Source organism: Pleurodeles waltl, chromosome 2_2 (assembly GCF_031143425.1).
Source record: "Pleurodeles waltl isolate 20211129_DDA chromosome 2_2, aPleWal1.hap1.20221129, whole genome shotgun sequence".
NCBI classification, from domain to species: domain Eukaryota; kingdom Metazoa; phylum Chordata; class Amphibia; order Caudata; family Salamandridae; genus Pleurodeles; species Pleurodeles waltl.
The window spans coordinates 642,331,303-642,357,330 of record NC_090439.1 but is presented as its reverse complement, the minus strand read 5'-3'; the positions used below and the strand labels follow the sequence as shown (position 1 = coordinate 642,357,330).

General features: G+C 49.4%; 1 protein-coding gene across 1 annotated transcript in view; it reads right to left on the bottom strand.

Annotated features, from left to right (window-relative positions):
- The window catches only part of LOC138273698 (lipoxygenase homology domain-containing protein 1-like), a 504,427-nt gene that overhangs the window by 343,371 nt on the left and 135,028 nt on the right, over positions 1 to 26,028 (bottom strand). The window lies entirely within an intron of this gene.

Genomic DNA, 26,028 nt, shown 5'->3' with positions numbered 1-26,028 from the left:
TGTTGGGTCAGCCTGGGTGCCCTGTAGTGGCGGACACACCGCTGATTGACCTGTCCTGGAGACAGAGGCATGGGCCCGCTGGGTGGAAGCGGTGCTGATATTCCCAGAGGGGGTTAGGTCTGCTGTGGCCTGTGTCTGTGTGTGGGGAACCGACTGTCCAGAGGTCCCCGATGGTCCGGGCTGGTCATCAGGTTCCAGGTCGACAGAGCTGCTGTCCTCACTGCGGGCCTGTTCTGGGGGTGGGATGGACATATCTGGACCCTCCTGGCCGGTGTGTTGGCGTTCGGGCCCTGCAGGGGTGAAAGAGTATGGTTATTGCTTCTGTGTGTTCCATGGTGTGCGATTTGTGGGTGCCCTTGTCCCCCAGTGCTGGCATCCCCTTGTGGCAGGAGTTGTGAGGGTGGTTTGTGGGGGGGATGGGTATGTGCAGTGGTCATGCATAGGTGATGGGTGTCCATGGTTTGTGTTGGCATTCAGGGTTTGGTTTTGGGTTGGGTGGGTTGTGCTGGTGAGACATTGGCAGGGAGGCTGTGTGCTGGGGGGTTGGGGGTGAGGGTGGGGTGTGGGTTGGCATGCTGGTGGTTGCGGAAGGGGAGTAGTTGAGACTAGACTTACCAGAGTCCATTCCTCCACCTACTCCAGCGAGGCCCGCAGGATGCAGGATGTTAAGGACCTCTTGCTCCCATGCTGTGAATTCGGGAGGGGTGGGTGGGGGTCCGCCGCCAGTCCTCTGCACAGCGATGTTGTGTCTGGAGACCATCGACCGTACCTTCCCCCGTAGGTTGTTCCAGCGCTTTCTGATGTCTTCCCGGTTTCTGGGATGCTGTCCCACAGCGTTGACCCTGTCGACAATCCTCTGCCATAGCTCCGCCTTCCTGGCTATTGTGGTGTGTTGCACCTGTGTGCCGAAGAGCTGGGGCTCTACCCTTATGATTTCCTCCACCATGACCCGGAGTTCTTGGTCCGAAAACCTGGGGTGTCTTTGGGGTGCCATGGGGTGGTGTGGATGAGGTGTGGGGTGGTGTTTGCGGTGATGTGAGTGGTGGTGTGTGGTGATGTGTGCGTAGATGTGGTGTGGTTGATGATGTTGGGTTCCTGTGTGTGTTGGGGTTTTCGATTGCTGTGCTCGCTCGCTCGCTCTCTCTCGCCTTCTCTCCGATTTCCAACTAGTGGGGGTTTGTGGGTGATGTGGGTGTGTGTTTTATAGTTGCTTGGATGTGTGGGGGTGGTGTTTGTATGTGTATCAGGTGTGTGTATTTCAAATTGTCCAATGTGGCTGGGTTTTGGAGCCTTGGTGTGTATTTTGACCGCGGCGGTGTGTACCGCCAATGGAATACCGCGGTTGAAAGACCGCTGCGTGGATTGGTGGGTCGTAATGGCATGGGCGTGTTTGTGTTGGCGTGGCGGTGGAGGTTTGGTCATCTCCAGTTTATCGCTGCCCGCTGATGAGGCGGCCTTTCGTGGATGTCGGGTTTTTGGCGGCTTGGCAGTTGTTGGTCAGAATGACCGTGGCGGTTTACCGCGGCCGCGGCGGTAGAATTGCGGTCTTCTGACCGGCGGTAAGAGCCTTTTACCGCCGAGGTCAGAATGACCCCCTTAGTGTGTGGGCACCCTGGCACTAGCCAAGGTGCCCCCACATTGTTCAGGGCAAATTCCCCGGACTTTGTGAGTGCGGGGACACCATTACACGTGTGCACTATACATAGGTCACTACCTATGTATAGCTTCACAATGGTAACTCTGAACATGGCCATGTAACATGTCTAAGATCATGGAATTGCCCCCCCATTGCCATCCTGGTATTGGGGATACAATCCCATGATTCCCCGGGTCTCTAGCACAGACCCGGGTACTGCCAAACTGCCTTTCCTGGGGTTTCACTGCAGCTGCTGCTGCTGCCAACGCCTCAGACAGGTTTCTGCCCTCCTGGGGTCCAGCCAGGCTTGGCCCAGGAAGGCAGAACAAAGGACTTCCTCAGAGAGAGGGTGTTACACCCTCTCCCTTTGGAAAAAGGTGTCAGGGCTAGAGAGGAGTAGCCTCCCCCAGCCTCTGGAAATGCTTTGATGGGCACAGATGGTGCCCATCTCTGCATAAGCCAGTCTACGCCGGTTCAGGGATCCCCCAGCCCTGCTCTGGCGCGAAACTGGACAAAGGAAAGGGGAGTGACCACTCCCCTGACCTGCACCTCCCCTGGGAGGTGCCCAGAGCTCCTCCAGTATGCTCCAGACCTCTGCCATCTTGGAAACAGAGGTGCTGCTGGCACACTGGACTGCTCTGAGTGGCCAGGGCCAGCAGGTGACGTCAGAGACTCCTTCTGATAGGCTCCTCCAGGTGTTGCTAGCCTATCCTCTCTCCTAGGTAGCCAAACCTCATTTTCTGGCTATTTAGGGTCTCTGCTTTGGGGAATTCTTTAGATAACGAATGCAAGAGCTCATCAGAGTTCCTCTGCATCTCTCTCTTCACCTTCTGCCAAGGAATCGACTGCTGACCGTGCTGGAAGCCTGCAAAACTGCAACAAAGTAGCAAAGACGACTACTGCGACCTTGTAACGCTGATCCTGCCGCCTTCTTGACTGTTTTCCTGGTGGTGCATGCTGTGGGGGTAGTCTGCCTCCTCTCTGCACTAGAAGCTCCGAAGAAATCTCCTGTGGGTCGACGGAATCTTCCCCCTGCAACCTCAGGCACCAAAGAACTGCTTCACCAGTCCTCTGGGTCTCCTCTCAGCATGACGAGCGAGGTCCCTTGAACTCAGCAACTCTGTCTAAGTGACTCCCACAGTCCAGTGACTCTTCAGTCCAAGTTTGGTGGAGGTAAGTCCTTGCCTCCCCACGCTAGACTGCATTGCTGGGTACCGCGTGATTTGCAGCTGCTCCGGCTCCTGTGCACTCTTCCAGGATTTCCTTTGTGCACAGTCAAGCCTGGGTCCCCGGCACTCTAACCTGCAGTGCACGACCTCCTGAGTTGTCCTCCGGTGTCGTGGGACCTTCTTTTGTGACTTCGGGTGAGCTCCAGTTCACTCCACTTTGTAGTGCCTGTTCTGGCACTTCTGCGGGTGCTGCCTACTTCTGAGTGGGCTCTTTGTCTTGCTGGGTGCCCCTTCTGTCTCCTCACGCAATTGGCGACATCCTAGTCCCTCCTGGGCTACAGCAGCATCCAAAAACCCTAACCGCGACCCTTGCAGCTAGCAAGGCTTGTTTGCGGTCTTTCTGCACGAAAACACATCTGTAAGCTTCTTCACGACGTGGGACATCCATCCTCCAAAGGGGAAGTTTCTAGCCCTCTTCGTTCTTGCAGAATCCACAGCTTCTACCATCCGGTGGCAGCTTCTTTGCACCCACAGCTGGCATTTCCTGGGCATCTGCCCACTCCCGATTTGATCGTGACTCTTGGACTTGTTTTTTTTTTTTTTTTTTTTTTTTTAAGTTTCAAAAGTTTTATTAAGAATATATAAGGCGGTACATACAGCATATAATATATAAACAAACTGTTTAGCTTTCAAAACATTGTTTTTGTTCGTTTACCACAATTATTTCCATTGTAAGCATATATACATGTACTGTCAGGTAAGTAAAAATTCCCAGTTGCATAGTTGAGTTGTGTACCCTTATTTTGAAGAAGAGTGGAAAACAGGTGGGGGGGGTGGTAAGGGGAGGGGGAGCGAGGATAGGGTTGTGTAGGAGGGGTTGGTCTTGGTATAGGGGAGAGACAAAATAGTCATATGAAATGGGGAGGGGGAGAGAAGGGAAAGAAAGACGGAGAAAGAGGAAGGGTAATCACGGGGGAGTGTAGAATGAAGAGACTCGAGGTAGGCAGGGGGTCTTTGTATCCTGAGACTAGCTTGTTCAGGCCTAAGAGTAGATCGTTCTGTACTTCTCCGTCTGTAGCAAGTTATTATCTAGGGGTAGATGATATGTATGGTAGATATGGTAAGTTCGGTTAGAGAGTGTCTACGTCTTATATGAGTTGATTTCTCAGTCCTTGTTTGTGTTAGGAAGCGATTTGTATTACTATGTTGGGTAGTTCAGGGTCTCGGGCATGTGACAAAATTAGAGGCCTGTGGATTGATAGAGAGAGAGAAAAAAGAGAGAGAGAAGAGAGGATAGCGTAGCTAGGGAGAGAGAGAGGGGGCAGTAGGAGATTAAATGTGTTTCCGGAGTCTAGGATTCTCAGAGGGTGATTGGTAATTAATATTCCCTAATCATTGATCATTGAACATTGATCATCCGTTGGTCATCCACCAGCCGCTTCATGGTCTCTTCAAGAATGGGCGCCAGACCTCCTCAAATTGTTCTGCTTGGTCCTGTAGGTTATAAATCACTCGTTCATGGGTAGCCGTTTGATACATGGCCGTCATCCATTCCATGGGTGTGGGGGCAATGCTAGATCTCCAGTGCCGGAGTATGCATATTTTGGCCGTGGCTAGCGCCGTGTGGATTAATCGTTTATGTGCCCGCGATAGGGAGGGATACGGGCAAATGTCATGTAGGATGATAAATGCTGGTGGGGTTGGTTTTGGTATCTGTATGAAGTCCGATAAGGCGAGGCGTACCGCGTCCCATAGTGACTGTACCGTGGGGCAGTGGCATAAAATATGAAGTTGATCGCAATATGGCTCTGTGCATCTCCAACAGTTCGCGTGAGGTATCAGCCCTGCCCTGAAGAGTTTAACGGGGGTCCAGTACCATCCCTAAAGGATCTTAAATAGGCAAAATTTCAGGCGTGCTTCACGTACGCCCCTGTCGAGGGCTTCTAGTATGTCTGGCCATTCTTCGTCCGTGTAGGTTATCTCTAGTATGTCCTGCCACTTTAAGCGTAGTCGTTCAAGTAAAGGCTGAGAGTAAAGGTGGTTAGTTAATTCGGCATAGAGGCCAGCCAAGACGCCTTTTTGTCGGCCCCATTTCTGAAGATAGGTGACGATGGGTGAGGTTTTGAGCAGCCACGGGGGGGTTCCTAATGTTCTCCGCATACAGTGTTTGAGCTGTAGATATCGCCACTCCTGGTTACTTTGGATACCGAATTCTTCCTGGAGGGAGGCGAATGTGCGGAAGCTATCTCCATCTATTATGTGAGATATATTGTGGATACCTGCCTCGGACCATTGGGGCCATCTGAGAATAGTCCCTCCTATTTTAATGCTTTTATTCCCTGCTATGGGAGCCTGAGTATGCAGGGAGGGGTGTACTCCTAGTAGTCGATGGGCTCTGCACCACGCTGTGTTTGTAGCCTTGAGGATGGGGTTAGTTAAGGGAACGTGGTCGGCGTATGTTCCTCCCATCTCCGTATACTGTCCATATAGGAGTTTCTCTGTGATCACCCATTGCGGTGGATCGGCTATATCCGGAAGCGTATATATTAGCTGTGAGAGTTGTAGGGCCAGAGAGTATTGTTCTACCGAGGGTAGTCCTAATCCTCCGTAGAGCCGTCGTGCCAGTATTATTGCAGGTTTCAGTCTTGGGCGTGAGGAGCCCCAGACGAAGGCCCTTATGGATGCGTCTATTAATCGGAGTGAGGAAAGAGGTATCTGTAGGGGAAGCATGCCTAACACGTATGTGAAGCGTGGTAAGGTGACCATTCTGACCGCCTGTGTCCTGCCCCACATGGACAGGCCTAGTAGGGACCATTTGGCAAAGTCTTGTTTCATTTTAGATATAAGGGGGTCTATGTTGTCCCTGACCATATGTTCTAGACCTCTGTTAATAAACGTTCCTAAATATTTAAGGCGGGTCGGGGTCCATTTGAATTGAAGGCCATGTATCGCTGCCCTCGTCGTTATGCGGGATAATGGGAGTGCCTCACTTTTATCCCAGTTTACCCGATATCCGGATAGGGATGCAAAGTCTTCTATAGTGGAAAGTAGTGCTGGGAGCGAGGTTTCTAGATCAGACATTGTTAACAGAATGTCGTCTGCGTAGAGATATATTTTGGATATGCCCCCGGTGATATGGATCCCTTTTATTTGGTGAGAATTTCGTATGGTGGCAGCTAGGGGTTCCATGGCCAATAAAAATAGAAGTGGCGACAAAGGGCATCCCTGGCGTGTGCCCCTTCCGATAGGGAATGGGTCTGACATGATGCCCCCACAGTTAACCTGTGCTGTGGGGTGGTCATATAATAAACGTACTTTAGAGATAAATTGTTCCCCCAGGCCAAAATGCTTCATGGTTGTGAATAGGTAGGGCCACTCAATGCGGTCGAATGCTTTCTCCGCGTCTAGGGACAGGGCTAGGGCTTCGTCAGGTAATTGTATGGATTCTAACAGTGTATGGCAAAGAGTTCGCATATGATTTCTGGAGGTACGGCCTGGTACAAATCCTACTTGGGTGTTGTGAATCAATGATGGTATCACCTTGCGGAGCCGCGCTGCTAGAACACTGGCTAGGAGTTTGACATCCCCATTGAAAGGGGAGATAGGACGGTAACTGCCGCAAAGAAGGGGGTCTCTCCCTGGCTTAGGCAAGATGACAATCGTGGCTTTATTGGATAGAGCGCCCAGGGAGCCTTCTTGACATGCTTCCGTCAGTGCTTCATGTACTGCGGTTATTGCCTCCTCCCCAGCCCATTTATAGAATTCCGCAGGGAATCCGTCCTCTCCTGGTGATTTATGGTAGGGGAGGCTTGTTATAACTTGGGTTATCTCTTCTTTGCTTATGTTACCGTCCAAGAGGGCCCTGCCTGCCTCAGACAGACGGGGTAGATTGGCCGCGGCAAGGAATGTCTCCATTTGTGTTTGATTTGTTGTTGTTTCAGGAGTGTACAAATGTCGGTAGTACTTGGCGAACTCGTTTACAATGTCTTGTGGGCGAGTTAGCACTGCTCCTGAAGAAGATGTTATGGCCGCAATGGCAGAGGCTGCCTCTCTTTGTCGGAGCTGCGCCGCTAGGAGGCGACCTGCTTTTTCCCCTTGTTCGTAATGGCGGCTTCGCAATTTTTGCAGTGCGTATTCCGCCTGAGATGTATAGAGTTCATTGTGTGCCATGCGGGCCTGTTCTAAGGCGTGTCGCAGCCTAGGGGATGGTTGGGCGGTATATTGTTTAGTGAGGTCCTGTATCGTGGTCTCTAAGGTGGTTTGGCGGGCTATTCTGTCTTTGTTGGCCAGTGCTGCATCTCGCATCATATTCCCTCTTAGGGTTGCTTTTGCTGCCGCCCATAGGATCCTTTTTGAGGATACAGTGCCTGAATTCTCGGCCATGTATGTGGTTACATGAGCTTTTAATTGTTCCTTCCCTTGTGGAGAGCGATATCTGTGTACAGCCAGTCGCCATGGTTTACGACCAGAGAAGGAGAGTCCCACCTGGATCCGGATTAGTATTGGGGAGTGATCTGAGAGCCCGCTGTCTAGGATACAGGTGTCTTGTATATGAGGGATAACAGTGTGTGATACTAAGAAATAATCCAGACGCGATTGGGTGCCATGGACGGTGGATAAGAAAGTATATTCCTTATCTTTCGGGTGTTGTATTCTCCAGCAGTCCACCAGACCGACGTCAGTGGTCAGGTCTGTCAGAAGCGCTCTGTCGTGATTGTTACATACATCGACAGGGCCTGTCCTATCCATTATGGCATCTTGGACGAGATTCCAGTCTCCCCCAATTATGTATCGAGTAGTTCCGATTTCTGTCAGGAGGCGATTTAGCTGTAGAAGGAATGGGCATTTTGGGCCGGTTGGTGCGTAAAAGGATCCCACGCATAAAACAGTGTCCCCTAGTTTTAATTTAGCAAATATATACCTTCCTTCCGTATCATTCCAGGTTTTAATGATAGTGACCGGGAGGGATTTACGCACTAGTATCGCCACTCCACATTTGCGGGGTCCGTTACTTCCAGATTCCTGACTCGTTGGACGGCAGCTGAAGGCAACCCTCCCTACCCAATCCCGTTTAAGTTTACTGGATTCCAGAGTGTCAAGGTGAGTCTCTTGAATCAGAGCTATATCTGTTTTTTTGGATTGAAGATAGGACAGTATCTTTTTCCGCTTAACATAGCTCGTCATGCCGTGTACATTCCAAGAGAGTATGCGTAATGGTCGCGTCGCTTGAGGGTGGGGCTTTGACATATTGGATAATTGTGAGTAAGTAAGCACCCTCGATCCGGGGTTGGTGTTGGTGGGGGGGGGAGGGAGGGTGGGAGATATTGCCATAGTAGTTAGATTGGGAGTTGTGTTTCGATATGATACGGTGTTTTATTTTATTTTATTTTATACGGGGGTTAGTAGCTGGTGGAGGCCAAGGGAATCCTCTGGAGAAGAAAGAGAAGAGAGAGGAGAGGGTGAAGGAAGAGAGGTAATGTAAGTAGGACGAGAGCCAGATGGAGGGGAAATATGAGGGAAAAAGAAGGCAAGGAGAAATGAGAGGGAGAAGAAAAGAGGGAGAAGGGGGGGGAAGGGATGGATGCGTGTGCTGAAGTTGAGATTGAGAGTATAGCAAGAGAGCGTGCAATTTGGGGGAAGAAGTGGAGAAGGGTTGGGATGAGGGAGGTTAGGAGTCCAACCTCCTTCGTTCGTTAGGTCTGTAAACGGCGGGACTGATTTCTCTCGGAGCTCTCGTGCCGTCGGGCGGTCTCGATCGGGGGGGGCGAAGGGGGGAAACAGCAGACAGCCAGTCATCGATATGTCGGTTATAAGGAGGGGTGGGGGGGGGGGCACACAGCAGTGCTTATGTTTATGTATCGGGAAGTGGGTCTGTTCATCGGTGGTTAGTGGCTAGTGTATTAGTTATATAACTAAAGTGTATATTGGCAGAAGTAATGATCGGTTAATAACTATAGTACCTGAGCGGCGCTGGAGAGGAGGGAGGGGGTGTCGGGTGTTGATGGGGTATGGTGTTTAGGATGTTGTGCCTAGTACTTGATGTTGTATGGTATCGTAGGGTGTTTAGGAGTTCATAAGATAGGGTCGTAAATTAAAGTAGGGACTGGGCAGACAGAAAGACCGAGACCGGCTGGCGAGGGCAGGGGGGGGGGGGCAGGCCAGAGGAGGGGGGGGGAGAGAGCTCAAACAGAGTATTATAGTTCTCGCGTATGCATGGGTACATAAAGATACCAATATACAGTATAATATAATACTTCCTGAGCATTTCTTTTCAACTATAACACTGCCTCGTCTCGTCTCGCCTTACAACTGTTCAATGACATATTAGGTTGATCGACATAACATATCCTGGCATCTTATCACATTATCATGTTAGGAGCCATTATGCCAAACGTCTCTCTATTAATCGTAGGATAGGTAATGAGTGTAGCTGAGCCCCGAGTTACGCGAGGATAGTGCGTTTCTCATCCTATTACTAGCTCCTTGCCGTGTATTATTACATCATAATACTGACCTACTAAGGTCTTACTTGGTATGTGCCACCATCATAGTCGTTCTGTTGTTGATGATAATTTAAGATAGTAATAATGATTAGGATGGGGGTAGGTACGAACATCAGGGGAAAAGAATAGCTAATAGTTTATAATTTACATTGTGATGTTATAATGTGGTGTGGAGTGGCAGTGTAGAATGTCATAATATTTCGCTTTGTTATGCGGTATTATGTTGTATTATGTCCTCGTGTTCTATTTTTTTTTTTTTCCCCAGTTTCTTATTGTAGAATAAGGTAAAGTGAAGTAGTGGGAGCTTTGATATGTTTCAGGTTATATCGTATTGTGTGTCCCTGTATTGGAATTAATTTATCTTTGCGTGGTCTAGTCCCATCCCTTGGGGTGATAATGGGGGCTAAACGGTTCTAATGTCGGCGCTGGTCGAGTGTGGTGTGTATTAGGAAAGTTTCACATACTTTGTTGTTTACTACCATGAGAAACTTTGTAGTGTGTGGAATGTAAGGTAAGTTCCATGATAGTTAATTAGTGTTTATTTTTTGTTATCTGTTTAATGCCCCTGTTACCTTGTTACCTTGTTATAGGGTTATAGGGTCGGGACCGGGCCCTTATTCAACATACAGTGAGTTGGTGGGGTCTGATCCCTGTTCTAGTAATCATCATCTGTTGTGTACTGAGGGCAAATAACGATTTACTGGTAGTTTCCATTATAGGGTCTCGGCTCTAGTCATAAAGAGCATAGATTTTTCATGTATCTGGTTTTAACATTGATACTAGCAGTCTTAGACAATTACAATAGTAATACACATATGATCTGGAAAGGTACTCATCCTTCCGCGGAGTCTATAGTTGTTATTTTCGACTCTCTGGCGATAGTCCCATAAGTCGTCTTGTCGCGTTACCTTCTCAAGAAGACCCTGTTGTAGGCTTTAAAGGAGAGCGGGATTTGTCTCTTTCTGATAATTGGGTGTGGGTTACTACTGCGTGTAAAATCTGACCCCTGTCATCATATGATCTAGTTAGTCTCTCCATGTCTCTACCTCTCTGACTGGCTCCGGTGTCGTGTAGAGCCGTCTTCACCTTTTCTATTCCCGAGTGGGGGGTTTCGGCCCTATCACTGCCTCCTACAATGTCATGCTCACTGTCTGTGTTGTAAGAGTCCATAGGCTGGGATTGGAAAGAGTCAAGGAAGAGTCTCAATTCGTCGGGTTATAAAAGTCCTTGGATACTCCATTTTTTGTAACCCACATTCTTGCAGGGTCAAAGAGACCGTATTTCATCTCTAGTTTGCGAAGCCGGGGTCGTAGGGCTAGGAAAGCCTTTCTACGTTCGTTGGTTTCCTTGGAGTAATCGGCGGTTATTCGGATCTCGTGCTGGTCTATTCGGAAAGGGCCGTGGTTGCGTGCTACTTGGAGTATTTGTCGGGTTTGATTATGCCGCAGCAAGCATGCGATGATTGGGCGGGGCCTTGAGGAGTTGTCAGAGCGTTTTGGGCCCATCCTGTGTGCCCGTTGGAATTCTAGCGGCGGGTCAAAGTCCAATGAAATCATTTTTGGAAGAGTGGAGGTCAGAAAAGTCTGCATATCCGAGCCTTCTTCGTTTTCCGGGATCCCAAGTATGCGGATATTGTCTCTCCGGCTCCTGTCCTCCATGTCCGTTAGTTTGCTCCTGAGGTAGATGAAGTCTTGTTCTCGCACCTGAGACGTGTTGATCTGCGTCTCTAGTGATCCCATGCGTTGTTCTAGCCCTGTCACTCTAGATTGAAAGCCGGCAATGTCAGATCGCATGGATTTGGTTTCTAGTGTCAATGAAGTTATAGAGGCGTCCATCCCCTCTATGCGGCGGCTGACGGTGGTGATCTCTTGTAGTATCCTGTCCATAGTCGTGGATTGATCTTTATCAGGCATCGTGGTGGACTCGTTTAAAGGTGGCGATGTTTGAGGGTTTATCTTCGTGGGGGTTAGGCGTTTGTGTTGTAGCGCTTCTGAGAATAATAGTTGTCGTGCAGGCTTGCTGACAGGTTTATGGTTCGGTTTGTTGCCGGGCATCGCCTCAATTGTCTACAGAGTCTGACCACGTGGGGCCCGAGATTCCCTCCGTAGATTCCGATAAGGATATAGATGTTCGGTGGCTTACACTGGTGTCAGTCCACTCCCTTCTCCTGTATCTCTGTTCTCTTGGCTCCCTCTGGCTCTCCTCATCTCCGGTGCCCCCCCAGTCGCTCACCCCTCTCGTCCCCTCGCCTCCACGTGCCTCCCGTCGTGCCCCTCTGCCCTCCTCAGTATTAGTTGTCTGGAGGGGGGGGGAGAAAGTTTATTATCTCAGCGGGAGGGTTTTTGTTGTCCCTCTGTGATGGAAAAGAGGGGAGAAGTCGTGCCTCTGCCTCCGGCGATGCCGTTCTTATTTTGAAGAGATTCGATCCTACCTCTCTTTGGGTTTCTCTCCCGGCTGTCGAAGGGGCCGCACCCCTTTGCTGCGTCTTCCCGTCTCCCTGTGGGGGGGGGAAGGTCCACGGGTGTTTGTTGGCGTTGTAGGGAGATGGATGCGGGTCGTCACGGCTCCCGCAGTCCCTGCGGCCTGTTCAGCTTGCTCCTTGCCGCTACGGGCACGCCGTCCGCGGTCTTCCGAAGACGCGACTCCGCCCCTTTCTCCAGGCCTTATCGGCCTGGGGCGAGTCGCGAGTTTCCTGCCTTGCGTCCCGCTCCTACGGGGTCCCCGGACATGATTCCGTGTCGCCGCTGTTGTAGGGGTGGAGGGACACCGAACCCGGTGTGTTGTCCGGCTGTCTTCTCGCCCCCGTCGCCCCTCCGGGACCGCCTCGGCGCGGAGCTCTCGCTCTAAGCGGCCATCTTGTTTCGTGGCCCGGCCACGCCCCGTGACTCTTGGACTTGGTCCCCTTGTTCCACAGGTACTCTCGTCTGGAAATCTATTGTTGTTGCATTGCTGGTGTTGGTCTTTCTTGCAGAATTCCCCTATCACGACTTCTGTGCTCTCTGGGGAACTTAGGTGCACTTTGCACCCACTTTTCAGGGTCTCAGGGTGGGCTATTTTTCTAACCCTCACTGTTTTCTTACAGTCCCAGCGACCCTCTACAAGGTCACATAGGTTTGGGGTCCATTCGTGGTTCGCATTCCACTTCTAGAGTATATGGTTTGTGTTGCCCCTATCCCTATGTGCTTCCGTTGCATTCTATTGTGACTATACATTGTTTGCACTGTTTTCTATTGCTATTACTGCATATTTTGGTATTGTGTATATATATCTTGTGTATATTTGCTATCCTCATACTGAGGGTACTCACTGAGATACTTTGGCATATTGTCATAAAAATAAAGTACCTTTATTTTTAGTATATCTGTGTATTGTGTTTTCTTATGATATTGTGCATAATGCACCAGTGGTATAGTAGGAGCTTCACACGTCTCCTAGTTCAGCCTAAGCTGCTCTGCTAAGCTACCCTTTCTATCAGCCTAAGCTGCTAGACACCTCTTCTACACTAATAAGGGATAACTGGACCTGGTGCAAAGTGTAAGTACCCCTTGGTACACACTACAAGCCAGGCCAGCCTCCTACATTGGTTGTGCAGCGGTGGGATAAGTACTTGCAACTACTTACCACTTTGTCATTTTGTACTTTTCATAAGAGAAAAATATACAAAACAAGTTCAGTGTATGTACACCTAACCAAAACGTTTTGCTTTTCTTCTCTTACTCTTTTGCTAAGTGCTGAAAAGTACCTCTAAAACTTTCAAAAACTTCTTAAAAAGTTAAAAAGGTTTTTTTTCTGTTCTTTAAGAAGTTCTGAAACTTTTTCTATCTTTTTCTATCCCTTAAACCTTTTCTATAATGTCTGGTACAGGTCAAACTGTTGATCTGACCAAAGTTGCTTATGACCACCTTAGCTGGAAAGGAGCAAGGAGTCTCTGCATTGAAAGAGGTTTAGGAGTAGGGAAGAATCCTTCAAGAGAATTGTTAGTTAATATGCTCATTGAACAGGATAAGACCTTAGTTGGCACATCTGGTGAGAAATTAGCTGATGGTTCACACTCTGATTCTGGGGCTCCCCCAGTAAAAGTGTTAGAAGGGAACCTTCCCAACCTGCCCCTTAGCAGGCCACCTAGCACGGCTGGTACTAATGTGAGTTCTCATCACAGTAGGAGTGTTACTTCTGTAGGCCAGAATGTTAAAGTGCCATCTGTTAGGGACAGGTCTCCCTCTGTTCATTCACACCATTCTTCTGTGTCAAGGCATTCCCAACCCACCCTCCCTGAAGACAGAATGTTAGAAAGGGAACTCAATAGATTGAGAGTGGAAGAGTCCAGGCTGAAGCTTAAAAAGCAACAGCTGGATCTAGACAGGGAAGCATTTGACTTAGAAAAAGAAAGACAGAGGTTGGGGTTTGGACCCCATGGTAGCAGCAGCAGTATTACAGATAGTAATCCTGTAAAAGAGCATGATTCTAGGAATCTGCACAAGATAGTTCCCCCTTACAAGGAGGGGGATGACATTAACAAGTGGTTTGCTGCACTTGAGAGGGCCTGTGTTGTACAGGGGGCTGCTATCCTATGGCTATCTTTCAGTGGAAAGGGTAGGGATAGGCTCCTTACTGTGAAGGAAAGTGGTGCCAATAATTTTACAGTTCTTAAGAATGCACTCCTAGATGGTTATGGCTTAACCACTGAACAGTACAGGATCAAGTTCAGAGAAACCAAAAAGGAGTCTTCCCAAGACTGGGTAGACTTTGTTGACCATTCAGTGAAGGCCTTGGAGGGGTGGTTACATGGCAGTAACGTTTCTGACTATGAAAGCCTGTATAACTTAATCCTGAGAGAGCATATTCTTAATAATTGTGTGTCTGATTTGTTGCACCAGTACCTAGTGGACTCAGATCTGACCTCTCCCCAAGAATTGGGAAAGAAGGCAGACAAATGGGTCAGAACAAGGTGAACAGAAAAGTTCATACAGGGGGTGACAAGGATGGCATGAAGAAGGATGGTAAGTCTTCTGACAAGGGTGGGGACAAATCTAAAAATGAGTCTTCATCAGGCCCACAAAAACACTCTGGTGGGGGTGGTGGGCCCAAATCCTCTTCAAATCAAAATCAAGTAAAGAAACCATGGTGCTATTTATGTAAAATAAAAGGCCATTGGACAACTGATCCCAGTTGTCCAAAGAAAAGCACCAAGCCTCCTACCACTACAACACCTACTGCTACACCTAGTGCCCCTAGTGATAGCAGTGGTGGTGGGAGCAAACCTACTAACAGCCAATCCAAGGGAGTAGCTGGGCTCACATTTGGTAATTTAGTTGGGGTTGGTCTTGTTAGGGAGACCACAGAGGCTGTGTTAGTCTCTGAGGGGGCCATTGATTTGGCCACCTTGGTTGCTTGTCCCCTTAATATGGATAAGTACAAGCAACTTCCCCTAATAAATGGTGTTGAGGTTCAGGCCTACAGGGACACAGGTGCCAGTGTTACCATGGTAATAGAGAAAGTGTTCCACCCTGAACAACACCTACTTGGTCACCAGTACCAAGTGACTGATGCTCATAACAACACACTTAGCCACCCCATGGCTGTTGTAAATCTCAACTGGGGGGGGGTTACTGGTCCAAAGAAAGTTGTGGTTGCCTCAGATTTACCTGTAGACTGTCAACTAGGGAACGATTTAGAGACATCAGCTTGGTCAGATGTGGAGTTGGAGGCTCATGTAGCAATGCTGGGCATTCCTGGGCATATTTTTGCTTTGACAAGGGCTCAGGCCAAAAAGCAAAAAGGACAGGGTGACTTGGATCCTGGAAGAATGGACCAAGTGCTCCCTAAAGCTAGGGTTAGTAAAGGTAAAACACTACCTACTATCCCTCCCTCTACAGTGGATTCAACTTCTGAGGAAGAAGAATTTCCACCCTGTGCAGAACCTACACCAGAGGAGCTGGAAGCAGACACTCCTGAGCTTTTGGGTGGAGGGGGGCCTGCCAGGGAGGAGCTGAGTGTGGCACAGCAGACCTGTCCCAAACTAGAGGGTCTAAGACAGCAAGCTGTCAAACAGCAAAATGGGGAAGTCAGTGACTCTCATAGAGTTTACTGGGAGGACAACCTCTTGTATACTGAAGCAAGGGATCCAACGCCTGGAGCAGCCAGGAGATTGGTGATTCCTCAGCAATACAGAGAGTTCCTCCTAACTCTAGCCCACGACATTCCCTTGGCTGGACATTTAGGGAAAATGAAAACTTGGGACAGGCTTGTCCCCTTGTTTCATTGGCCTAGAATGTCAGAGGACACAAAGGAATTTTGTAAGACCTGTGAAACCTGTCAAGCCAGTGGCAAAACAGGTGGCACCCCAAAGGCTCCCCTTATTCCACTGCCTGTGGTTGGGGTTCCCTTTGAAAGGGTAGGGGTTGACATAGTTGGCCCCCTTGACCTTCCTACTGCTTCAGGCAATAGGTTTATCTTGGTGGTAGTGGACCATGCCACCAGATATCCTGAAGCAAGTCCTCTAAGGACCACTACAGCTCCTGCAGTGACAGAGGCCCTCCTGGGAATCTTTTCCAGGGTGGGCTTCCTAAAAGAGGTGGTATCAGACAGGGGAAGCAATTTCATGTCTGCTTACTTAAAGGCCATGTGGAAGGAATGTGGTGTGACATACAAGTTCACCACACCCTATCATCCACAAACAAATGGACTGGTTGAGAGGTTTAATAAAACTCTCAAAGGAATGATAATGGGACTCCCTGAAAAACTCCGCAGGAGATGGGATATCCTGTTACCTTGCCTCCTTTTGGCTTACAGGGAGGTACCCCAAAAAGGAGTGGGCTTCAGCCCATTTGAACTCCTATTTGGACACCCTGTAAGAGGTCCTCCAACACTTGTGAAGGAGGGTTGGGAACAACCTTTAAAAGCTCCTAAGCAAGACATAGTGGACTATGTACTTGGCCTAAGATCTAGGATGACTGAGTACATGAAAAAGGCCAGTAAAAACCTTTAGGCCAGCCAAGAGCTCCAAAAGCAATGGCATGACCAGAAGGCTGTTCTGATTCAGTACCAACCAGGGCAGAAAGTGTGGGTCTTGGAGCCTGTAGCACCAAGAGCACTCCAAGACAAATGGAGTGGACCCCACATTATTGTTGAAAAAAAGGGAGAAGTCACCTATTTAGTTGACTTAGGCACTGCCAGGATTCCCCTGAGGGTGCTCCATGTCAATCGCCTGAAACCCTACTATGACAGGGCTGATCTCACCCTGCGAGTGGCAACAGATGAAGGACAGGAAGAAGAGAGTGACCCTCTCCCTGATCTCTTCTCTTCCACAGAACAAGATGCTCTAGTGGAAGGTGTAGTTTTGGCAGATTGTCTTTCTGCTGAGCAGAAAGACCACTGCATAAATCTCCTGGGTCAGTTTTCTGAACTCTTTTCTACTGTGCCAGGCACCACTTCTTGGTGTGAGCACACTATAGATACCGGAGACAGCTTGCCTGTCAAAAGTAAGATCTATAGGCAGCCTGACCATGTCAGAGACTGCATAAAACAAGAGGTGCAGAAAATGCTTGAACTGGGAGTGGTTGAGCACTCTGAAAGTCCATGGGCCTCTCCTGTGGTACTTGTACCAAAACCTCATTCCAAAGATGGAAAGAAGGAAATTAGATTTTGTGTAGACTACAGATGTCTCAACCAGGTAACTAAAACTGATGCTCACCCTATACCCAGGGCAGATGAGCTAATAGATACACTGGCATCTGCCAGGTATCTAAGCACCTTTGATTTGACTGCAGGGTATTGGCAGATCAAGTTAGCAGAGAATGCTAAAGCAAAAACTGCATTTTCTACCACTTTTGTGCACCTGCCACTTTTCAGAGGTTGGTGAATACAGTCCTGCAAGGGCTGGAGGCTTTTAGTGCAGCATATCTAGATGATATAGCTGTCTTTAGCTCCAGCTGGGATGATCACCTGGTCCACCTATGGAAAGTTTTGGAGGCACTGCAAAAGGCAGGTCTCACTATCAAGGCTTCAAAGTGCCAGATAGGGCAGGGGAAAGTGGTTTATCTGGGACACCTGGTAGGTGGAGAACAGATTGCACCACTACAGGGGAAAATCCAAACTATCATAGATTGGGTTCCCCCTACAACTCAGATTTAAGTGAGAGCCTTTTTAGGCCTCACTGTGTACTACAGGAGGTTCATAAAGAACTATGGCTCCATAGCAGCCCCTCTTAATGACCTCACATCTAAGAAAATGCCTAAAAAGGTATTGTGGACAGCTAGCTGTCAGAAAGCTTTTGAGGAGCTGAAGCAGGCCATGTGCTCTGCACCTGTCGTGAAAAGCCCCTGTTACTCCAAAAAATTAATTGTCCAAACTGATGCATCTGAATTAGGGGTAGGGGCAGTCTTATCACAACTTAATTCTGAGGGCCAGGATCAACCTGTTGCTTTTATCAGCAGGAGTGTGACCCCTAGAGAAAAGCGTTGGTCTGCCATAGAGAGGGAGGCCTTTGCTGTGGTCTGGGCACTGAAGAAGTTGAGGCCATACCTATTTGGCACTCACTTCATTGTTCAGACAGACCACAAACCTCTACTTTGGCTAAAACAAATGAAAGGTGAAAACCCTAAATTGTTGAGATGGTCCATATCTTTACAGGGAATGGACTATACAGTGGAACATAGACCTGGGAGTACCCACTCCAATACAGATGGACTCTCCAGATATTTCCACTTAGACAATGAAGACTCATCAGGTCATGGCTAGTCTTATTGTCCTTCCTTTGGGGGGAGAGGGGGTTGTGTAGGAAAGTACCATCTTGCCTGGCATGTTACCCCCATATTTCACTGTATATATGTTGTTTTAGTTGTATGTGTCACTGGGACCCTGCCAGCCAGGGCAACAGTGCTCATAAGTGAGCCCTGTATGTGTTACCTGTGTTATGACTAACTGTCTCACTGAGGCTCTGCTAATCAGAACCTCAGTGGTTATGCCCTCTCATTTCTTTCCAAATTGTCACTAACAGGCTAGTGACCAATTTTACCAATTTACATTGGCATACTGGAACACCCTTATAATTCCCTAGTACATGGTACTGAGGTACCCAGGGTATTGGGGTTCCAGGAGATCCGTAGGGGCTGCAGCATTTCTTTTGCCACCCATAGGGAGCTCTGACAATTCTTACACAGGCCTGCCACTGCAGCCTGAGTGAAATAACATCCATGTTATTTCACAGCCATTTACCACTGCACTTAAGTAACTTATAAGTCACCTATATGTCTAACCTTTACCTGGTAAAGGTTGGGTGCTAAGTTACTTAGTGTGTGGGCACCCTGGCACTAGTCAAGGTGCCCCCACATTGTTCAGGGCAAATTCCCTGGACTGTGTGAGTGCGGGGACACCATTACACGTGTGCACTATACATAGGTCACTACCTATATATAGCTTCACAATGGTAACTCCGAACATGGCCATGTAACGTGTCTAAGATCATGGAATTGCCCCCCAATGCCATCCTGGTATTGGGGAGACAATCCCATGATTCCCCGGGTCTCTAGCACAGACCCGGGTACTGCCAAACTGCTTTCCTGGGGTTTCACTGCAGCTGCTGCCAACCCCTCAGACAGGTTTCTGCCCTCCTGGGGTCCAGCCAGGCTTGGCCCAGGAAGGCAGAACAAAGGACTTCCTCATAGAGAGGGTGTTACACCCTCTCCCTTTGGAAAAAGGTGTCAGGGCTAGGGAGGAGTAGCCTCCCCCAGCCTCTGGAAATGCTTTGATGGGCACAGATGGTGCCCATCTCTGCATAAGCCAGTCTACACCGGTTCAGGGATCCCCCAGCCCTGCTCTGGTGCGAAACTGGACAAAGGAAAGGGGAGTGACCACTCCCCTGACCTGCACCTCCCCTGGGAGTTGCCCAGAGCTCCTTCAGTGTGCTCCAGACCTCTGCCATCTTGGAAACAGAGGCGCTGCTGGCACACTGGACTGCTCTGAGTGGCCAGGGCCAGCAGGTGCCGTCAGAGACTCCTTCTGATAGGCTCCTCCAGGTGTTGCTAGCTTATCCTCTCTCCTAGGTAGCCAAACTTCCTTTTCTGGCTATTTAGGGTCTCTGCTTTGGGGAATTCTTTAGATAACGAATGCAAGAGCTCATCAGAGTTCCTCTGCATCTCTCTCTTCACCTTCTGCCAAGGAATCGACTGCTGACCGCGCTGGAAGCCTGCAAAACTGCAACAAAGTAGCAAAGACGACTACTGCGACCTTGTAACGCTGATCCTGCTGCCATCTCGACTGTTTTCCTGGTGGAGCATGGTGTGGGGGTAGTCTGCCTCCTCTCTGCACTAGAAGCTCCAAAGAAATCTCCCGTGGGTCGACGGAATCTTCCCCCTGCAACCGCAGGCACCAAAGAACTGCTTCACCGGTCCTCTGGGTCTCCTCTCAGCACGACAAGCGAGGTCCCTTGAACTCAGCAACTCTGTCCAAGTGACTCCCACAGTCCAGTGACTCTTCAGTCCAAGTTTGGTGGAGGTAAGTCCTTTCCTCCCCACGCTAGACTGCATTGCTGGGTACCGCGTGATTTGCAGCTGCTCCGGCTCCTGTGCACTCTTCCAGGATTTCCTTTGTGCACAGCCAAGCCTGGGTCCCCGGCACTCTAACCTGTAGTGCATGACCTCCTGAGTTGTCCTCCGGCATTGTGGGACCTTCTTTTGTGACTTTAGGTGAGCTCCGGTTCACTCCACTTCGTAGTGCCAGTTCTGGCACTTCTGCAGGTGCTGCCTGATTCTGAGTGGGCTCTGTGTCTTTCTGGGCGGCCCCTCTGTCTCCTCACGCAATTGGCGACATCCTGGTCCCTCCTGGGCCACAGCAGCATCCAAAAACCCTAACCACGACCCTTGCAGCTAGCAAGGCTTGTTTGCGGTCTTGCTGCATGAAAACACCTCTGCAAGCTTCTTCACAACGTGAGACATCCATCCTCCAAAGGGGAAGTTTCTAGCCCTCTTCGTTCTTGCAGAATCCACAGCTTCTACCATCCGGTGGCCACGTCTTTGCACCCACAGCTGGCATTTCCTGGGCATCTCCCCACTCCCAACTTGATCGTGACTCTTGGACTTGGTCCCCTTGTTCCACAGGTACTCTCGTCTGGAAATCTATTGTTGTTGTATTGCTGGTGTTGGTCTTTCTTGCAGAATTCCCCTATCACGACTTCTGTGCTCTCTAGGGAACTTAGGTGCACTTTGCACCCGCTTTTCAGGGTCTTGGGGTGGGCTATTTTTCTAACCCTCACTGTTTTCTTACAGTCCCAGCGACCCTCTACAAGGTCACATAGGTTTGGGGTCCATTCGTGGCTCGCATTCCACTTCTAGAGTATATGGTTTGTGTTGCCCCTATCCCTATATGCTCCCTTTGCATTCTATTGCACTGTTTTCTATTGCTATTACTGCATATTTTGGTATTGTGTATATATATCTTGTGTATATTTGCTATCCTCATACTGAGGGTACTCACTGAGACACTTTGGCATATTGTCATAAAAATAAAGTACCTTTATTTTTAGTATATCTGTGTATTGTGTTTTCTTATGATATTGTGCATATGACACCAGTGGTATAGTAGGAGCTTCACACGTCTCCTAGTTCAGCCTAAGCTGCTCTGCTAAGCTACCCTTTCTATCAGCCTAAGCTGCTAGACACCTCTTCTACACTAATAAGGGATAACTGGACCTGGTGCAAAGTGTAAGTACCCCTTGGTACACACTACAAGCCAGGCCAGCCTCCTACAGTGTCAGAGTGGCACACCTAGAGTGTCTTATAGTGGAGTGGCATGTCAAAGGGTGGAGTGGCATGTTGTAGAGTGGAGTCAAGTGGCATAGAGTGGAGGCACATAGAATGGGAGTGGAGTGTTGTAGAGCGAAGTGGCATAGAGTGGAGTGGCATGTCATGGAGTAGTGTGTCTGAGTTGAGTGTCAGTGTGTCTCAGAGTGGAAGGAAGTAGAGTGGTGTAGCAATGAGTGGTGTTGCGTGTCATACAGTAGAGTGACTTTCATAGAATGAAGTGGGGTGGCGTGTCAGAGTGGAGTGTTGTAGAGTAGAGTGAAGTGTCATGGACTGATGTGTCATGGTGCAGAAGTGTGTGGAATGACGCACTGTGGAGTAGAGTGGCGTAGTGTGGAGGGGCAAAGAGTGGATTTGAGTCTTGTAGATTGGAGGGGTGTAGAATGGGGTGGGGTGGCATGTCGTACAGTGGAGAGGTGTGGCGTGGCGTACTGTGGGGTAGGGTGGCATGTCGCAGAGTGGAGTGGCGTGTCATAGAAGGCTGTCTTAGAGTGGAGTGCCATGTTGTAGAATTGAGTGGTGTGTCATAGAGTGGAGTGGCATGGTGCAGAGTGGAGTAGAGTGGAGTGGCATGTCAGAGTGGAGTGGCATGTCTTACAATAAAGTGGTGTGTCACAGAGTGGAGTGGCATATCGTAGAGTGGTGTCATAGCGTGTTCCAGAGTGGAGCAGAGTGGCATAGAATGGAGAGACGAATGGAACAGAGTGTTGTAGAGTGGCATAGAGGGGAGGTGCAAAGAGTGGAGTACTTTGTTGTAGAGTGGAGGAACGTAAAGTAGGGTGGTGTGTTGTATATTGGGGTGACATGTTGTAGAGTGGTGTGGCATGTCATAGAGGGTTGTCTCAGAGTGTCCTAGAGTGGAGTGCGATGTTGTTGAGTTGAGTGGTGTGTCATAGAGTGGAGTAGAGTGACATATGGTAGAATGATATATCATAGAGTAGAGTGGCATGTCAAAGGGTGAAGTAGCTTGTCATGTTGTCTCAGAATGTCTTAGAGTGGGGTGATATAGAGTGGATTGCTATGTTGTACAGTGGAGTGGTGTGCCGTGAAGTGGAGTGGCATGCCTTAGAGTAGAGTGGTGCGTCTTCCAATAAAGTGGTGTGTCACAGAGTGGAGTGGCATATTGCACAGTGGAGTTGAGAGTTGTAGAGTGTTCCAGAGTGGAGCAGAGTGGCATAGAATGGAGAGAGGAGTAGAGGAGAGCAGAGTATTCTGGAGTGGTGTAGAGCTGAGTGGTATGTGATAGAGTAGAGTGGAGTGTCAGTGGCATGTCCTAGAATGTCTTGGCATGGAGCGGCATGTTTTAGGTTAAAGTGGCATGTTGTAGAGTGAAGTGGTGTGATGTAGAGTGGGATGTAGTGGAGTAGTCTGTCAGAGTGGTGTGTCATGGAGTGTCAAGGTGAAGGGAAGTAAAGTGGTGTGGCACTGTCGTGGAATGGTATGTCATGGAGTGGCATGGAATGTCATAGAGTAGATTGGCTTGTTGTGGAGTGGTGTGTCCTAGACTGGAGTAGAGTGGTGCTGCACAGAATGGAATTGAATGTTGTAGACTGAAGTGGCATGTCATAGATTGGAGTGTCCTAAAGTGTCCTGCAGTGGAGGGGCATAGAGTGAATTGGCATATCGTAAACTGGAAAAGGAGTGGCTGATCTGAGTGGAGTTGAGTGCCGTAAAGTGATGTGTCGTACAATATCATACAGTGGAGTAAAGTGGCATAGAGTGGAAGGGCGCAGAATAGAAAAGTGTTGTAGAGTGGAGTAGCATAGAGTGGTGTGTTGTAGAGTAGAATGGAGTGGCGTCCCAATGTATTAGAGTGGAGGGGCACAGAGTAGATTGTCATGTCAGAGTAGATTGGAGTGCTGCAGAGTGGATTGGAGTGGCATGCCAGAGTGGCATTTCGTAGAGTATCTTTGAGTGAAGAGGAGTGGAGTGGCATAGAGAGGAGTGGCATGTTGTAAACTGAACTTGTGTGTCAGAGTGGAGTGGCATGTAGAGTGGAGTGGCATGTAAAGTGGCATGTCGTAGAGTAGAGTGGAATTGTGTGTCGTAGAGTGGAATTGGGTGTCAAAGAGTGGCATGTGGTAGACAGTCTTACAGTCAAGGGGCATTGAGTGGAGTGGCCTGTCAGAGTGGAGTGGCATGTTGTAAAGTGGACTGGAGTGGCATATTGTAGAGTGGAATGTGTATCCTAGAGAGGAGTAGGGTGGCAGAGAGTGGAGGGCCATAGAGAGTACAGTCTTGTAGAGTGGACTGGCATAGAGTGAAGTAGTGCATCATAGAGTGTAGTGGTGTGTTCTAAATGTCTAAATGTAGAAAGGTGTAATGTGGAGTGGCATAGAGTGGAGTGGCGTCTCATAGAGTGAAGTGTAATGGAATGGAGTAGAGTAGCATATTGTAGAAAGGCATAGAGAGGAGGGCCATAAAGTGGAATAAAGTCTTCTAGACTGGACTTGCGGGGAGTGGCATATCATGGAGTAGTGTGGAGTAGCTTGTCGTAGAGCGGCATGTGGTAGAGTGTCTTAGAATGGAGGGGTGTAGAGTGGAGGGAGCAGAGTGGAGAGGCGCAGAGCAGAGCAATGCAGAATGGAGGAGCACTGCGTGGAGGGGCACAGAGTGAAGTGGCGTGAAGTCGAGTAGCATGTTGTAGAGTGGAGTGGCGTGTTGTAGTGGTGGACGTCACGTTCCTCACCGAGACCTGGACCAACACCACCTCAGGCTCGGACATTGCCATCGCCATCCCCCATGGATACAAGATCACCCGGAAAGACCGCCCCAACCACCCTGAGGGGGCGAATCGCCATTGTCCACAGGTCCGACCTCCTCCTGAACACACACTCCAAAGACTCAGAAGAATCCACAAGCCTGCTGAACACCTCAACTTCAAACTATATACCAGCCCAACATCCACCATCAGGGGAACCCTCACATTCTGCCCTCCCAGACCACGTGCTCCCTTCGCCGACTCCATCACACACTGCATCTCCACACAAGCCATCACAGCCACCAACTACACCCACTGCTGGGATACCTCAACTTCCAACTCAACAACCTACAAGACCCCAACACCGCATCCCTACTAGACAACCTCCACAGCATAGGGCTCCAACAGATCGTGACAGAGCCAACACACTCAGCAGGACACACCCTTGATCCCATCTTCACAACAGGAACCTCCACTACCTTCAGTCACACCTCAGAACTCCCATGGACAGACCACTGATGCATCGATTTCACCTTCAACACACCCACAGTCATCAGACCCCAGAAAACAAACCATCACATAGAAACTGGACAAGAATCACTGACGATCAGCTCACGGCCACCCTCGCCATCCCCGCCCCCACCATCGCACACAACAAATGACCCAAACACCGCAGCATGCACCTTCCACAAATGGATCGCTTACTGCGCCAACACCATAGCACCCCTCAAAAAGAACAACAGCACCCCCGCAAAGAAAGCCAGCTGGTTCACCCCAGAACTCCAAGAATTTAGACACACTTGTCACCCCCTCGAGAAAATCTGGAGAAACACCAAATCCACAGAAGCCCATAGCAACTTCAGATCCGTCACCACCTCTCACTACCAACTCATCAGAAACACCAGAAAGAAAGCTATACAAGACAGAATCTCCTCACACGCACACAACAGCAAGGAACTCTTCAGCATCATCAAGGAGTTTTCCCAACCCAACAGTAAAACAACGGGCATTCCACCTTCATAGGACCTCTGTGACAGACTGAACACCTACTTCCACCACAAAATCAAGACCATCTACAACAGTTTTAGCAAGGACAACTGACGCGCAGAACTCCCTCTTCCAAAACACGACACCAACAAATCAACAATCACCACCTGGACCCCCCTCACCACTGAAGATACTCTGAGAACAATGATGTCTATACACTCCGGGGCCCCCACGGACCCATGCCCCCACCATATTTTCAACAGAGCCGCAGACACCATCGCCCCCACGCTCTGCCTCACCATCAACCGCTCACTAGCTGCCGCCACCTTGTCCAACGACTGGAAACGCACCGAGATCAATCCTCTCTCAAAACGCTCTACAGACCACACCGACCTCAAAAACTTCAGGGCCATCTGCCTACTCCCATTTACTGCGAAAGGCATTGAAAAAGTGGTCAACAGCCAACTCGCCATATTTTTAGAAGACCACAACATCCTCAACATCTCCCAATCCAGATTCAGAAAAAACCATAACACTGAAACAGTCCTCCTGACTGCAACAGATGACATCCGCTCCCTGCTGGACAAGGGAGAGATGGCGGTGCTCATCCTGCTAGACCTCTCGCCGGCCTTCAACACAGTCTCCCATCACACCCTGATACGAAGACTCAATAAAGCTGGCATCAGAGACAAGGCCCTCAACTGGATCCAATCCTTCCTCTCAGGCAGCACTCAATGAGTGAGACTCACCCCCTTTCTCGCAGACACCACACCCACCACCTGCAGGGTTGCCCAGGGATCCTCCCTCAGCTGCACGCTGTTTAAAGTCTACATGGCCCCGCTAGCCACCATCGTCAGAAGTGACGGAATCAACACCATCACCTATGCAAATGGCACCCAGCTCATCCTCGCCCTCTCCGACAAACCCAACAAAGCCAGACACAACTTCCACAAAGACATGGAAGCAGTTGCCGACTGGATGAGAAACAGCTGCCTTCAACTCAACGCAAACAAGACAGAAGTACTCACCATGGGCCCTCAACCCAATGCGTGGAACTACTCCTGGTGGCCACCTACGCTAGGAAACCCGCCCACCCCCAACAGCCAAGCCCGCAACCTCTGGATCATCCTGGACTCCAACCTCAGCATGAACCATCAAATCAACCCAGTCACCTCCACCTGCTTCCGCACACTCCGCCTCCTACGGAAGTCCTTCAAATGGATCCCCCTCGAAT